Here is a 14,232-nt window from a genome sequence, read left to right on the forward strand (position 1 = left end):
GCGAACAGCAATCAGCAGAAGGTCGCTGGTTTTTTTAATTTCTCGTTTTTTCTTGTTTCTCTTTGTATTTCGTTGCTCTCTTTGCTCGATCTAATTTCTCTCATTTTCTGCCTCCACTTTCCGCCGCTCAAACGGCAGAAAACCGTTAAATTCAAATCTGAGGTACCAGGCGAACAGCAATCAGCAGAAGGTCGCTGGTTTTTTTAATTTCTCGTTTTTTCTTGTTTCTCTTTGTATTTCGTTGCTCTCTTTGCTCGATCTAATTTCTCTCATTTTCTGCCTCCACTTTCCGCCGCTCAAACGGCAGAAAACCGTTAAATTCAAATCTGAGGTACCAGGCGAACAGCAATCAGCAGAAGGTCGCTGGTTTTTTTAATTTCTCGTTTTTTCTTGTTTCTCTTTGTATTTCGTTGCTCTCTTTGCTCGATCTAATTTCTCTCATTTTCTGCCTCCACTTTCCGCCGCTCAAACGGCAGAAAACCGTTAAATTCAAATCTGAGGTACCAGGCGAACAGCAATCAGCAGAAGGTCGCTGGTTTTTTTAATTTCTCGTTTTTTCTTGTTTCTCTTTGTATTTCGTTGCTCTCCTTGCTCGATCTAATTTCTCTCATTTTCTGCCTCCACTTTCCGCCGCTAAAACGGCAGAAAACCGTTAAATTCAAATCTGAGGTACCAGGCGAACAGCAATCAGCAGAAGGTCGCTGGTTTTTTTAATTTCTCGTTTTTTCTTGTTTCTCTTTGTATTTCGTTGCTCTCTTTGCTCGATCTAATTTCTCTCATTTTCTGCCTCCACTTTCCGCCGCTCAAACGGCAGAAAACCGTTAAATTCAAATCTGAGGTACCAGGCGAACAGCAATCAGCAGAAGGTCGCTGGTTTTTTTAATTTCTCGTTTTTTCTTGTTTCTCTTTGTATTTCGTTGCTCTCTTTGCTCGATCTAATTTCTCTCATTTTCTGCCTCCACTTCCGCCGCTAAAACGGCAGAAAACCGTTAAATTCAAATCTGAGGTACCAGGCGAACAGCAATCAGCAGAAGGTCGCTGGTTTTTTTAATTTCTCGTTTTTTCTTGTTTCTCTTTGTATTTCGTTGCTCTCTTTGCTCGATCTAATTTCTCTCATTTTCTGCCTCCACTTTCCGCCGCTCAAACGGCAGAAAACCGTTAAATTCAAATCTGAGGTACCAGGCGAACAGCAATCAGCAGAAGGTCGCTGGTTTTTTTAATTTCTCGTTTTTTCTTGTTTCTCTTTGTATTTCGTTGCTCTCTTTGCTCGATCTAATTTCTCTCATTTTCTGCCTCCACTTTCCGCCGCTCAAACGGCAGAAAACCGTTAAATTCAAATCTGAGGTACCAGGCGAACAGCAATCAGCAGAAGGTCGCTGGTTTTTTTAATTTCTCGTTTTTTCTTGTTTCTCTTTGTATTTCGTTGCTCTCTTTGCTCGATCTAATTTCTCTCATTTTCTGCCTCCACTTACCGCCGCTCAAACGGCAGAAAACCGTTAAATTCAAATCTGAGGTACCAGGCGAACAGCAATCAGCAGAAGGTCGCTGGTTTTTTTTAGTTTCTCGTTTTTTCTTGTTTCTCTTTGTATTTCGTTGCTCTCTTTGCTCGATCTAATTTCTCTCATTTTCTGCCTCCACTTTCCGCCGCTCAAACGGCAGAAAACCGTTAAATTCAAATCTGAGGTACCAGGCGAACAGCAATCAGCAGAAGGTCGCTGGTTTTTTTAATTTCTCGTTTTTTCTTGTTTCTCTTTGTATTTCGTTGCTCTCTTTGCTCGATCTAATTTCTCTCATTTTCTGCCTCCACTTTCCGCCGCTAAAACGGCAGAAAACCGTTAAATTCAAATCTGAGGTACCAGGCGAACAGCAATCAGCAGAAGGTCGCTGGTTTTTTTAATTTCTCGTTTTTTCTTGTTTCTCTTTGTATTTCGTTGCTCTCTTTGCTCGATCTAATTTCTCTCATTTTCTGCCTCCACTTTCCGCCGCTCAAACGGCAGAAAACCGTTAAATTCAAATCTGAGGTACCAGGCGAACAGCAATCAGCAGAAGGTCGCTGGTTTTTTTAATTTCTCGTTTTTTCTTGTTTCTCTTTGTATTTCGTTGCTCTCTTTGCTCGATCTAATTTCTCTCATTTTCTGCCTCCACTTTCCGCCGCTCAAACGGCAGAAAACCGTTAAATTCAAATCTGAGGTACCAGGCGAACAGCAATCAGCAGAAGGTCGCTGGTTTTTTTTAATTTCTCGTTTTTTCTTGTTTCTCTTTGTATTTCGTTGCTCTCTTTGCTCGATCTAATTTCTCTCATTTTCTGCCTCCACTTTCCGCCGCTCAAACGGCAGAAAACCGTTAAATTCAAATCTGAGGTACCAGGCGAACAGCAATCAGCAGAAGGTCGCTGGTTTTTTTAATTTCTCGTTTTTTCTTGTTTCTCTTTGTATTTCGTTGCTCTCTTTGCTCGATCTAATTTCTCTCATTTTCTGCCTCCACTTTCCGCCGCTAAAACGGCAGAAAACCGTTAAATTCAAATCTGAGGTACCAGGCGAACAGCAATCAGCAGAAGGTCGCTGGTTTTTTTAATTTCTCGTTTTTTCTTGTTTCTCTTTGTATTTCGTTGCTCTCTTTGCTCGATCTAATTTCTCTCATTTTCTGCCTCCACTTTCCGCCGCTCGAACGGCAGAAAACCGTTAAATTCAAATCTGAGGTACCAGGCGAACAGCAATCAGCAGAAGGTCGCTGGTTTTTTTAATTTCTCGTTTTTTCTTGTTTCTCTTTGTATTTCGTTGCTCTCTTTGCTCGATCTAATTTCTCTCATTTTCTGCCTCCACTTTCCGCCGCTCAAACGGCAGAAAACCGTTAAATTCAAATCTGAGGTACCAGGCGAACAGCAATCAGCAGAAGGTCGCTGGTTTTTTTTAGTTTCTCGTTTTTTCTTGTTTCTCTTTGTATTTCGTTGCTCTCTTTGCTCGATCTAATTTCTCTCATTTTCTGCCTCCACTTACCGCCGCTCAAACGGCAGAAAACCGTTAAATTCAAATCTGAGGTACCAGGCGAACAGCAATCAGCAGAAGGTCGCTGGTTTTTTTAATTTCTCGTTTTTTCTTGTTTCTCTTTGTATTTCGTTTCTCTCCTTGTTCGATCTAATTTCTCTCATTTTCTGCCTCCACTTTCCGCCGCTAAAACGGCAGAAAACCGTTAAATTCAAATCTGAGGTACCAGGCGAACAGCAATCAGCAGAAGGTCGCTGGTTTTTTTAATTTCTTCTTTTTTTCTTGTTTCTCTTTGTATTTCGTTCTCTCTTTGTTCGATGTAATTTCTCTCATTTTCTGCCTCCACTTTCCGCCGCTAAAACGGCAGAAAACCGTTAAATTCAAATCTGAGGTACCAGGCGAACAGCAATCAGCAGAAGGTCGCTGGTTTTTTTAGTTTCTCGTTTTTTCTTGTTTCTCTTTGTATTTCGTTGCTCTCTTTGCTCGATCTAATTTCTCTCATTTTCTGCCTCCACTTACCGCCGCTCAAACGGCAGAAAACCGTTAAATTCAAATCTGAGGTACCAGGCGAACAGCAATCAGCAGAAGGTCGCTGGTTTTTTTAATTTCTCGTTTTTTCTTGTTTCTCTTTGTATTTCGTTGCTCTCTTTGCTCGATCTAATTTCTCTCATTTTCTGCCTCCACTTACCGCCGCTCAAACGGCAGAAAACCGTTAAATTCAAATCTGAGGTACCAGGCGAACAGCAATCAGCAGAAGGTCGCTGGTTTTTTTTAGTTTCTAGTTTTTTCTTGTTTCTCTTTGTATTTCGTTGCTCTCTTTGCTCGATCTAATTTCTCTCATTTTCTGCCTCCACTTACCGCCGCTCAAACGGCAGAAAACCGTTAAATTCAAATCTGAGGTACCAGGCGAACAGCAATCAGCAGAAGGTCGCTGGTTTTTTTAATTTCTCGTTTTTTCTTGTTTCTCTTTGTATTTCGTTTCTCTCCTTGTTCGATCTAATTTCTCTCATTTTCTGCCTCCACTTTCCGCCGCTAAAACGGCAGAAAACCGTTAAATTCAAATCTGAGGTACCAGGCGAACAGCAATCAGCAGAAGGTCGCTGGTTTTTTTAATTTCTCGTTTTTTCTTGTTTCTCTTTGTATTTCGTTGCTCTCTTTGCTCGATCTAATTTCTCTCATTTTCTGCCTCCACTTACCGCCGCTCAAACGGCAGAAAACCGTTAAATTCAAATCTGAGGTACCAGGCGAACAGCAATCAGCAGAAGGTCGCTGGTTTTTTTAATTTCTCGTTTTTTCTTGTTTCTCTTTGTATTTCGTTGCTCTCTTTGCTCGATCTAATTTCTCTCATTTTCTGCCTCCACTTACCGCCGCTCAAACGGCAGAAAACCGTTAAATTCAAATCTGAGGTACCAGGCGAACAGCAATCAGCAGAAGGTCGCTGGTTTTTTTTAGTTTCTAGTTTTTTCTTGTTTCTCTTTGTATTTCGTTGCTCTCTTTGCTCGATCTAATTTCTCTCATTTTCTGCCTCCACTTCCGCCGCTCAAACGGCAGAAAACCGTTAAATTCAAATCTGAGGTATCAGGCGAACAGCAATCAGCAGAAGGTCGCTGGTTTTTTTAATTTCTCGTTTTTTCTTGTTTCTCTTTGTATTTCGTTGCTCTCCTTGTTCGATCTAATTTCTCTCATTTTCTGCCTCCACTTTCCGCCGCTCAAACGGCAGAAAACCGTTAAATTCAAATCTGAGGTACCAGGCGAACAGCAATCAGCAGAAGGTCGCTGGTTTTTTTAATTTCTCGTTTTTTCTTGTTTCTCTTTGTATTTCGTTGCTCTCTTTGCTCGATCTAATTTCTCTCATTTTCTGCCTCCACTTTCCGCCGCTCAAACGGCAGAAAACCGTTAAATTCAAATCTGAGGTACCAGGCGAACAGCAATCAGCAGAAGGTCGCTGGTTTTTTTAATTTCTCGTTTTTTCTTGTTTCTCTTTGTATTTCGTTGCTCTCTTTGCTCGATCTAATTTCTCTCATTTTCTGCCTCCACTTTCCGCCGCTCAAACGGCAGAAAACCGTTAAATTCAAATCTGAGGTACCAGGCGAACAGCAATCAGCAGAAGGTCGCTGGTTTTTTTTAGTTTCTAGTTTTTTCTTGTTTCTCTTTGTATTTCGTTGCTCTCTTTGCTCGATCTAATTTCTCTCATTTTCTGCCTCCACTTTCCGCCGCTCAAACGGCAGAAAACCGTTAAATTCAAATCTGAGGTACCAGGCGAACAGCAATCAGCAGAAGGTCGCTGGTTTTTTTAATTTCTCATTTTTTCTTGTTTCTCTTTGTATTTCGTTGCTCTCCTTGTTCGATCTAATTTCTCTCATTTTCTGCCTCCACTTTCCGCCGCTAAAACGGCAGAAAACCGTTAAATTCAAATCTGAGGTACCAGGCGAACAGCAATCAGCAGAAGGTCGCTGGTTTTTTTAATTTCTCGTTTTTTCTTGTTTCTCTTTGTATTTCGTTGCTCTCTTTGCTCGATCTAATTTCTCTCATTTTCTGCCTCCACTTACCGCCGCTCAAACGGCAGAAAACCGTTAAATTCAAATCTGAGGTACCAGGCGAACAGCAATCAGCAGAAGGTCGCTGGTTTTTTTAATTTCTCGTTTTTTCTTGTTTCTCTTTGTATTTCGTTGCTCTCCTTGCTCGATCTAATTTCTCTCATTTTCTGCCTCCACTTACCGCCGCTCAAACGGCAGAAAACCGTTAAATTCAAATCTGAGGTACCAGGCGAACAGCAATCAGCAGAAGGTCGCTGGTTTTTTTTAGTTTCTAGTTTTTTCTTGTTTCTCTTTGTATTTCGTTGCTCTCTTTGCTCGATCTAATTTCTCTCATTTTCTGCCTCCACTTTCCGCCGCTCAAACGGCAGAAAACCGTTAAATTCAAATCTGAGGTACCAGGCGAACAGCAATCAGCAGAAGGTCGCTGGTTTTTTTAATTTCTCGTTTTTTCTTGTTTCTCTTTGTATTTCGTTGCTCTCTTTGCTCGATCTAATTTCTCTCATTTTCTGCCTCCACTTTCCGCCGCTCAAACGGCAGAAAACCGTTAAATTCAAATCTGAGGTACCAGGCGAACAGCAATCAGCAGAAGGTCGCTGGTTTTTTTAATTTCTCGTTTTTTCTTGTTTCTCTTTGTATTTCGTTGCTCTCTTTGCTCGATCTAATTTCTCTCATTTTCTGCCTCCACTTACCGCCGCTCAAACGGCAGAAAACCGTTAAATTCAAATCTGAGGTACCAGGCGAACAGCAATCAGCAGAAGGTCGCTGGTTTTTTTAATTTCTCGTTTTTTCTTGTTTCTCTTTGTATTTCGTTGCTCTCTTTGCTCGATCTAATTTCTCTCATTTTCTGCCTCCACTTACCGCCGCTCAAACGGCAGAAAACCGTTAAATTCAAATCTGAGGTACCAGGCGAACAGCAATCAGCAGAAGGTCGCTGGTTTTTTTTAGTTTCTAGTTTTTTCTTGTTTCTCTTTGTATTTCGTTGCTCTCTTTGCTCGATCTAATTTCTCTCATTTTCTGCCTCCACTTTCCGCCGCTCAAACGGCAGAAAACCGTTAAATTCAAATCTGAGGTACCAGGCGAACAGCAATCAGCAGAAGGTCGCTGGTTTTTTTAATTTCTCGTTTTTTCTTGTTTCTCTTTGTATTTCGTTGCTCTCTTTGCTCGATCTAATTTCTCTCATTTTCTGCCTCCACTTTCCGCCGCTCAAACGGCAGAAAACCGTTAAATTCAAATCTGAGGTACCAGGCGAACAGCAATCAGCAGAAGGTCGCTGGTTTTTTTAATTTCTCGTTTTTTCTTGTTTCTCTTTGTATTTCGTTGCTCTCTTTGCTCGATCTAATTTCTCTCATTTTCTGCCTCCACTTTCCGCCGCTCAAACGGCAGAAAACCGTTAAATTCAAATCTGAGGTACCAGGCGAACAGCAATCAGCAGAAGGTCGCTGGTTTTTTTAATTTCTCGTTTTTTCTTGTTTCTCTTTGTATTTCGTTGCTCTCTTTGCTCGATCTAATTTCTCTCATTTTCTGCCTCCACTTACCGCCGCTCAAACGGCAGAAAACCGTTAAATTCAAATCTGAGGTACCAGGCGAACAGCAATCAGCAGAAGGTCGCTGGTTTTTTTAGTTTCTAGCTTTTTCTTGTTTCTCTTTGTATTTCGTTGCTCTCTTTGCTCGATCTAATTTCTCTCATTTTCTGCCTCCACTTTCCGCCGCTCAAACGGCAGAAAACCGTTAAATTCAAATCTGAGGTACCAGGCGAACAGCAATCAGCAGAAGGTCGCTGGTTTTTTTAATTTCTCGTTTTTTCTTGTTCTCTCCTTGTTCGATCTAATTTCTCTCATTTTCTGCCTCCACTTTCCGCCGCTCAAACGGCAGAAAACCGTTAAATTCAAATCTGAGGTACCAGGCGAACAGCAATCAGCAGAAGGTCGCTGGTTTTTTTAATTTCTCGTTTTTTCTTGTTTCTCTTTGTATTTCGTTGCTCTCTTTGCTCGATCTAATTTCTCTCATTTTCTGCCTCCACTTTCCGCCGCTCAAACGGCAGAAAACCGTTAAATTCAAATCTGAGGTACCAGGCGAACAGCAATCAGCAGAAGGTCGCTGGTTTTTTTAATTTCTCGTTTTTTCTTGTTTCTCTTTGTATTTCGTTGCTCTCTTTGCTCGATCTAATTTCTCTCATTTTCTGCCTCCACTTTCCGCCGCTCAAACGGCAGAAAACCGTTAAATTCAAATCTGAGGTACCAGGCGAACAGCAATCAGCAGAAGGTCGCTGGTTTTTTTAATTTCTCGTTTTTTCTTGTTTCTCTTTGTATTTCGTTGCTCTCTTTGCTCGATCTAATTTCTCTCATTTTCTGCCTCCACTTTCCGCCGCTCAAACGGCAGAAAACCGTTAAATTCAAATCTGAGGTACTAGGCGAACAGCAATCAGCAGAAGGTCGCTGGTTTTTTTAATTTCTCGTTTTTTCTTGTTTCTCTTTGTATTTCGTTGCTCTCTTTGCTCGATCTAATTTCTCTCATTTTCTGCCTTCACTTTCCGCCGCTCAAACGGCAGAAAACCGTTAAATTCAAATCTGAGGTACCAGGCGAACAGCAATCAGCAGAAGGTCGCTGGTTTTTTTAATTTCTCGTTTTTTCTTGTTTCTCTTTGTATTTCGTTTCTCTCTTTGCTCGATCTAATTTCGCACATTTTCTGCCTCCACTTTCCGCCGCTCAAACGGCAGAAAACCGTTAAATTCAAATCTGAGGTACCAGGCGAACAGCAATCAGCAGAAGGTCGCTGGTTTTTTTAATTTCTCGTTTTTTCTTGTTTCTCTTTGTATTTCGTTGCTCTCTTTGCTCGATCTAATTTCTCTCATTTTCTGCCTCCACTTTCCGCCGCTCAAACGGCAGAAAACCGTTAAATTCAAATCTGAGGTACCAGGCGAACAGCAATCAGCAGAAGGTCGCTGGTTTTTTTAATTTCTCGTTTTTTCTTGTTTCTCTTTGTATTTCGTTGCTCTCTTTGTTCGATGTAATTTCTCTCATTTTCTGCCTCCATTTACCGCCGCTCAAACGGCAGAAAACCGTTAAATTCAAATCTGAGGTACCAGGCAAACAGCAATCAGCAGAAGGTCGCTGGTTTTTTTAATTTCTCGTTTTTTCTTGTTTCTCTTTGTATTTCGTTGCTCTCTTTGCTCGATCTAATTTCTCTCATTTTCTGCCTCCACTTCCGCCGCTCAAACGGCAGAAAACCGTTAAATTCAAATCTGAGGTGCCAGGCGAACAGCAATCAGCAGAAGGTCGCTGGTTTTTTTAATTTCTCGTTTTTTCTTGTTTCTCTTTGTATTTCGTTGCTCTCTTTGCTCGATCTAATTTCTCTCATTTTCTGCCTCCACTTTCCGCCGCTCAAACGGCAGAAAACCGTTAAATTCAAATCTGAGGTACCAGGCAAACAGCAATCAGCAGAAGGTCGCTGGTTTTTTTAATTTCTCGTTTTTTCTTGTTTCTCTTTGTATTTCGTTTGCTCTCTTTGCTCGATCTAATTTCTCACATTTTCTGCCTCCACTTTCCGCCGCTCAAACGGCAGAAAACCGTTAAATTCAAATCTGAGGTACCAGGCGAACAGCAATCAGCAGAAGGTCGCTGGTTTTTTTAATTTCTCGTTTTTCTTGTTTCTCTTTGTATTTCTTTGCTCGATCTAATTTCTCTCATTTTCTGCCTCCACTTTCCGCCGCTCAAACGGCAGAAAACCGTTAAATTCAAATCTGAGTACAGGCGAACAGCAATCAGCAGAAGGTCGCTGGTTTTTTTAATTTCTCGTTTTTTCTTGTTTCTCTTTGTATTTCGTTGCTCTCTTTGCTCGATCTAATTTCTCTCATTTTCTGCCTCCACTTCCGCCGCTAAACGGCAGAAAACTGTTAAATTAAAATCTGGGGGGCACGGGGGAACAGCAATCAGCAGAAGGTCGCTAGTTTTTTAATTTCTCGTTTTTTCTTGTTTCTCTTTGTATTTCGTTGCTCTCTTTGCTCGATCTAATTTCTCATTTCTGCCTCCACCCCTTCCGCCGCTCAAACGGCAGAAAACCGTTAAATTCAAATCTAAGGTACCAGGCAAACAGCAATCAGCAGAAGGTCGCTAGTTTTTTTAATTTCTCGTTTTTCTTGTTTCTCTTTGTATTTCGCTCTCTTGCTCGATCTGATTTTAATAGTTTTCTGCCGTTTGAGCGGCGGCTAAGTGGACGGCAGAAAACCAGAAATTCAGATCTGACAAAGACAGCAATGAAATACAAAGAGAAACAAGAAAAAACGGAAATTAAAAGACCAGCGACCTTCTGCTGATTGCTGTTCGCCTGTTCCTCAGATTTGAATTTAACAGTTTTCTGCCGTTTGAGCGGCGGAAGTGGAGGCAGAAAAAAAAAGAGAAATTAGTTAGAAAAGTAACGAAATACAAAGAGAAATAAGAAAAAACGAGAAATTAAAAAGACCAGCGACCTTCTGCTGATTGCTGTTCGCCTGGTAACCTCAGATTTGAATTTAACGGTTTCTCGTTTGAGCGGCGGAAGTGGTGGAGGCAGAAAATGAGAGAAATTAGATCGATCAAAGAGAGCAACGAAATACAAAGAGAAACAAGAAAAAACGTGAAATTAAAAAAACCAGCGACCTTCTGCTGATTGCTGTTCGCCTGGTACCTCAGATTTGAATTTAACAGTTTTCTGCCGTTTGAGCGGCGGAAAGTGGAGGCAGAAAATGAGAGAAATCAGATCGAACAAAGAGAGCAACGAAATGCAAAGAGAAACAAAAAAATGAGATATGAAAAAAACTAGAGACCTTCTGCTGATTGCTGTTCGCCTGGTACCTCACATTTGAATTTAACGGTTTTCTGCCGTTTGAGCGGTGGAAAGTGGAGGCAGAAAATGAGAGAAATTAGATCGCACAAAGAGAGCAACGAAATACAAAGAGAAACAAGAAAACACGAGAAATTAAAAAAACCAGCGACCTTCTGCTGATTGCTGTTCGCCTGGTACCTCAGATTTGAATTTAACGGTTTTCTGCCATTTGAGCGGCGGAAAGTGGAGGCAGAAAATGAGAGAAATTAGATCGAACAAAGATAGCAACGAAATACAAAGAGAAACAAGAAAAAACGAGAAATTAAAAAAACCAGAGACCTTCTGCTGATTGCTGTTCGCCTGGTACCTCAGATATGAATTTAACGGTTTTCTGCCGTTTGAGCGGCGGAAAGTGGAGGCAGAAAATGAGAGAAATTAGATCGAGCAAAGGGAGCAACGAAATACAAGGAGAAACAAGAAAAAACGAGAAATTAAAAAAACCAGCGACCTTCTGCTGATTGCTGTTGGCCTGGTACCTCAGATTTGAATTTAACGGTTTTCTGCCGTTTGAGCGGCGGAAAGTGAAGGCACAAAATGAGCGAAATTAGATCGAGCAAAGAGAGCAACGAAATACAAAGAGAAACAAGAAAAAACGAGAAATTAAAAAAACCAGCGACCTTCTGCTGATTGCTGTTCGCCTGGTACTTCAGATTTGAATTTAACGGCTTTCTGCCGTTTGAGCGGCGGAAAGTGGAGGCAGAAAATGAGAGAAATTAGATCGAAAAAAGAGAGCAACGAAATACAAAGAGAAACAAGAAAAAACGAGAAATTAAAAAAACCAGCGACCTTCTGCTGATTGCTGTTCGCCTGGTACCTCAGATTTGAATTTAACGGCTTTCTGCCGTTTTAGCGGTGGAAAGTGGAGGCAGAAAATGAGAGAAATTAGATCGAACAAAGAAAGCAACGAAAAACAAAGAGAAACAATAAAAAAAGAGAAATTAAAAAAACCAGCGACCTTCTGCTGATTTCTGTTCGCCTGGTATATCAGATTTGAATTTAACGGTTTTCTGCCATTTGAGCGGCGGAAAGTGGAGGCAGAAAATGAGAGAAATTAGATCGAATTTGTTCGGAAATACAAAGAGAAAGAAGCAAAAAAGAGAAATTAAAAAAACCAGCGACCTTCTGCTGATTTCTGTTCGCCTGGTATCTCAGATTTGTATTTAACGGTTTTCCGTCATTTGAACGGTGGAAAGTGGAGGCAGAAAATAAGAGAAATTAGATCTAAACGAGAAGGAACGTGTGAGTCGTTTCTGGGGACACGACTCTACTTATACCCGTACTCAGTCAGCATATATGTACATATTTGAGCTTATGATTTTTTAGAATTTTAGAAAAAAAAAAAAGTTTTACATTTTACATTTTTTTGCTACATCTGTTATCTACATCTACATATACTATGTATATTCTACATCTAACATGTATATTCTACATGTACCATTTAGATTCTACATCTCCTCCGCTAGGGGTTGCTCGCGCACTGAACGCGGCAGAGTGTGCGAGCGAGAAGGAAAATGAGTTGTGTTGTCGTTTGACGGTGGAGGGGGAGGGGAAGCAACTGAAAATTTCTTCATTCTGGCTATAATTATGATCCGATCTGATTCAGATTCAGCAATCTGGTAGATATGGGCATTCTCTACGATACTGCGTTTTTAGTTTTATCGTATCTTTAAAATTGTGCCTGCCACAGATTTTCGTCCTTTGTGAGGGCGGAAGGGGGCGGGGCGAAATTCTGAAATACACTTGTAGCAGTGTGATATCACATAAGTCTGGAAACCAAATTTGGTTTCGCTAGCTCTTATAGTCTCTGAGATCCAGGCGCTCATCGAGACGGACAGACGGACAGACGGACGGACGGACGGACGGACGGACGGACAGACAGACATGGCTATATCGACTCGGCTATTGATGCTGATCAAGAATATATATACTTTATGGGGTCGGAAAATTTTCCTTCTCTGCGTTACACACATTCACTTTTACCACAAATCTAATATACCCCTTAACTCTTTTTTGAGTACGGGTATAAAAAGAGAGCAACGAAATACAAAGAGAAACAAGATAAAAAGAGAATTAAAAAAAAACCAGCGACCTTCTGCTGATTTCTGTTCGCCTGGTATCTCAGATTTGAATTTAACGGTTTTCTGATATTTGAGCGGTGGAAAGTGGAGGCAGAAGATGAGAGAAATTAGATCGAAAAAAGAGAGCAACTAAATACAAAGAGAAACAAGAAAAAAAGAGATATTAAGAAAAATAGCGACCTTCTGCTGATTTCTGTTCGCCTGGTTTCTCAGATTTGAATTTAACGGTTTTCTGCCATTTGAGCGGTGGAAAGTGGAGGCAGAAGATGAGAGAAATTAGATCGAAAAAAGAGAGAAACGAAATACAAAGAGAAACAAGAAAAAAGGAGAATTAAAAAAATCCAGCGACCTTCTGCTGATTTCTGTTCGCCTGGTATCTCAGATTTGAATTTAACGGTTTTCAGCTATTTGAGCGGTGGAAAGTGGAGGCAGAAAATGAGAGAAATTATATCGAAAAAAGAGAGAAACGAAATACAAAGAGAAACAAGAAAAAAGGAGAATTTAAAAAAACCAGCGACCTTCTGCTGATTTCTGTTCGCCTGGTATCTCAGATTTGAATTTAACGGTTTTCTACCATTCGAGCGGTGGAAAGTGAAGGCAGTAAATGGGAGAAATTAGATCGACAAAAGAGAGCAACGAAATACAAAAAGAAACAAGAAAAAAGGAGAAATTAATAAAACCAGCGACCTTCTCCTGATTTCTGTTCGCCTGGTATATCAGATTTGAATTTAACGGTTTTCTGCCATTTGAGCGGTGGAAAGTGGAGGCAGAAAATGAGAGAAATTAGATCGAAAAAAGAGAGCAACGAAATACAAAGAGAAACAAGAAAAAAAGAGAAATTAAAAAAACCAGCGACCTTCTGCTGATTTCTGTTCGCCTGGTATATCAGATTTGAATTTAACGGTTTTCTGCCATTTGAGCGGTGGAAAGTGGAGGCAGAAAATGAGAGAAATTAGATCGAATTTGTTCGGAAATACAAAGAGAAAGAAGAAAAAAAGAGAAATTAAAAAAACCAGCGACCTTCTGCTGATTTCTGTTCGCCTGGTATCTCAGATTTGAATTTAACGGTTTTCTGTCATTTGAGCGGTGGAAAGTTGAGGCAGAAAATGTGAGAAATTAGATCGAAAAAAGAGAGCAACGAAATACAAAGAGAAACAACAACGCTCGCGTACATAACGAGGCAGAGTGTGCGAGCGAGAAAGAGAATGAGTACCGGGCCTCTTGCTAAAGGAGGCGGTGGAAGTAACTGAAAATTAATTTCTTCATTCTGGATATAATGATGATCCGATCTGGTTCAGATTCGGCAATCTGGTAGATATGGTCATTCTCTACGACACTACGCTTTTACTTTTTTGATGTCTTTAAAATTGTGGCTGCCACAGATTTTCGTCCCTTGTAGGGGCGGAAAGGGGCGGGGCGAAATTTCGAAATACACTTGTAGCAGTATGATATCACATGAGTCTGGAAACAAAATTTGGTGGTTGCTCTAGCTTTTATAGTCTCTGAGATCTAGGCGCTCATCAAGACGGACAGACAGACATGGCTATATCGAACTCGGCTATTGATGCTGATCATGAATATATATACTTTATGGGGTCGGAAAGGTTTCCTTATCTGCGTTATACACATCCACTTTTACCACAAATACCCCTTAACTCTTTTTGAGTACGGGAATAAAAACCAATTTCGGTTCAAACGGCCAAAAATTGTAGAACCGACACAAGCACAGTATGTGAGAATACATGGCACACACACATTTACACCTAAAAATG

This window comes from Drosophila obscura, unplaced genomic scaffold (genome assembly GCF_018151105.1).
Source record: "Drosophila obscura isolate BZ-5 IFL unplaced genomic scaffold, ASM1815110v1 contig_150, whole genome shotgun sequence".
NCBI classification, from domain to species: domain Eukaryota; kingdom Metazoa; phylum Arthropoda; class Insecta; order Diptera; family Drosophilidae; genus Drosophila; species Drosophila obscura.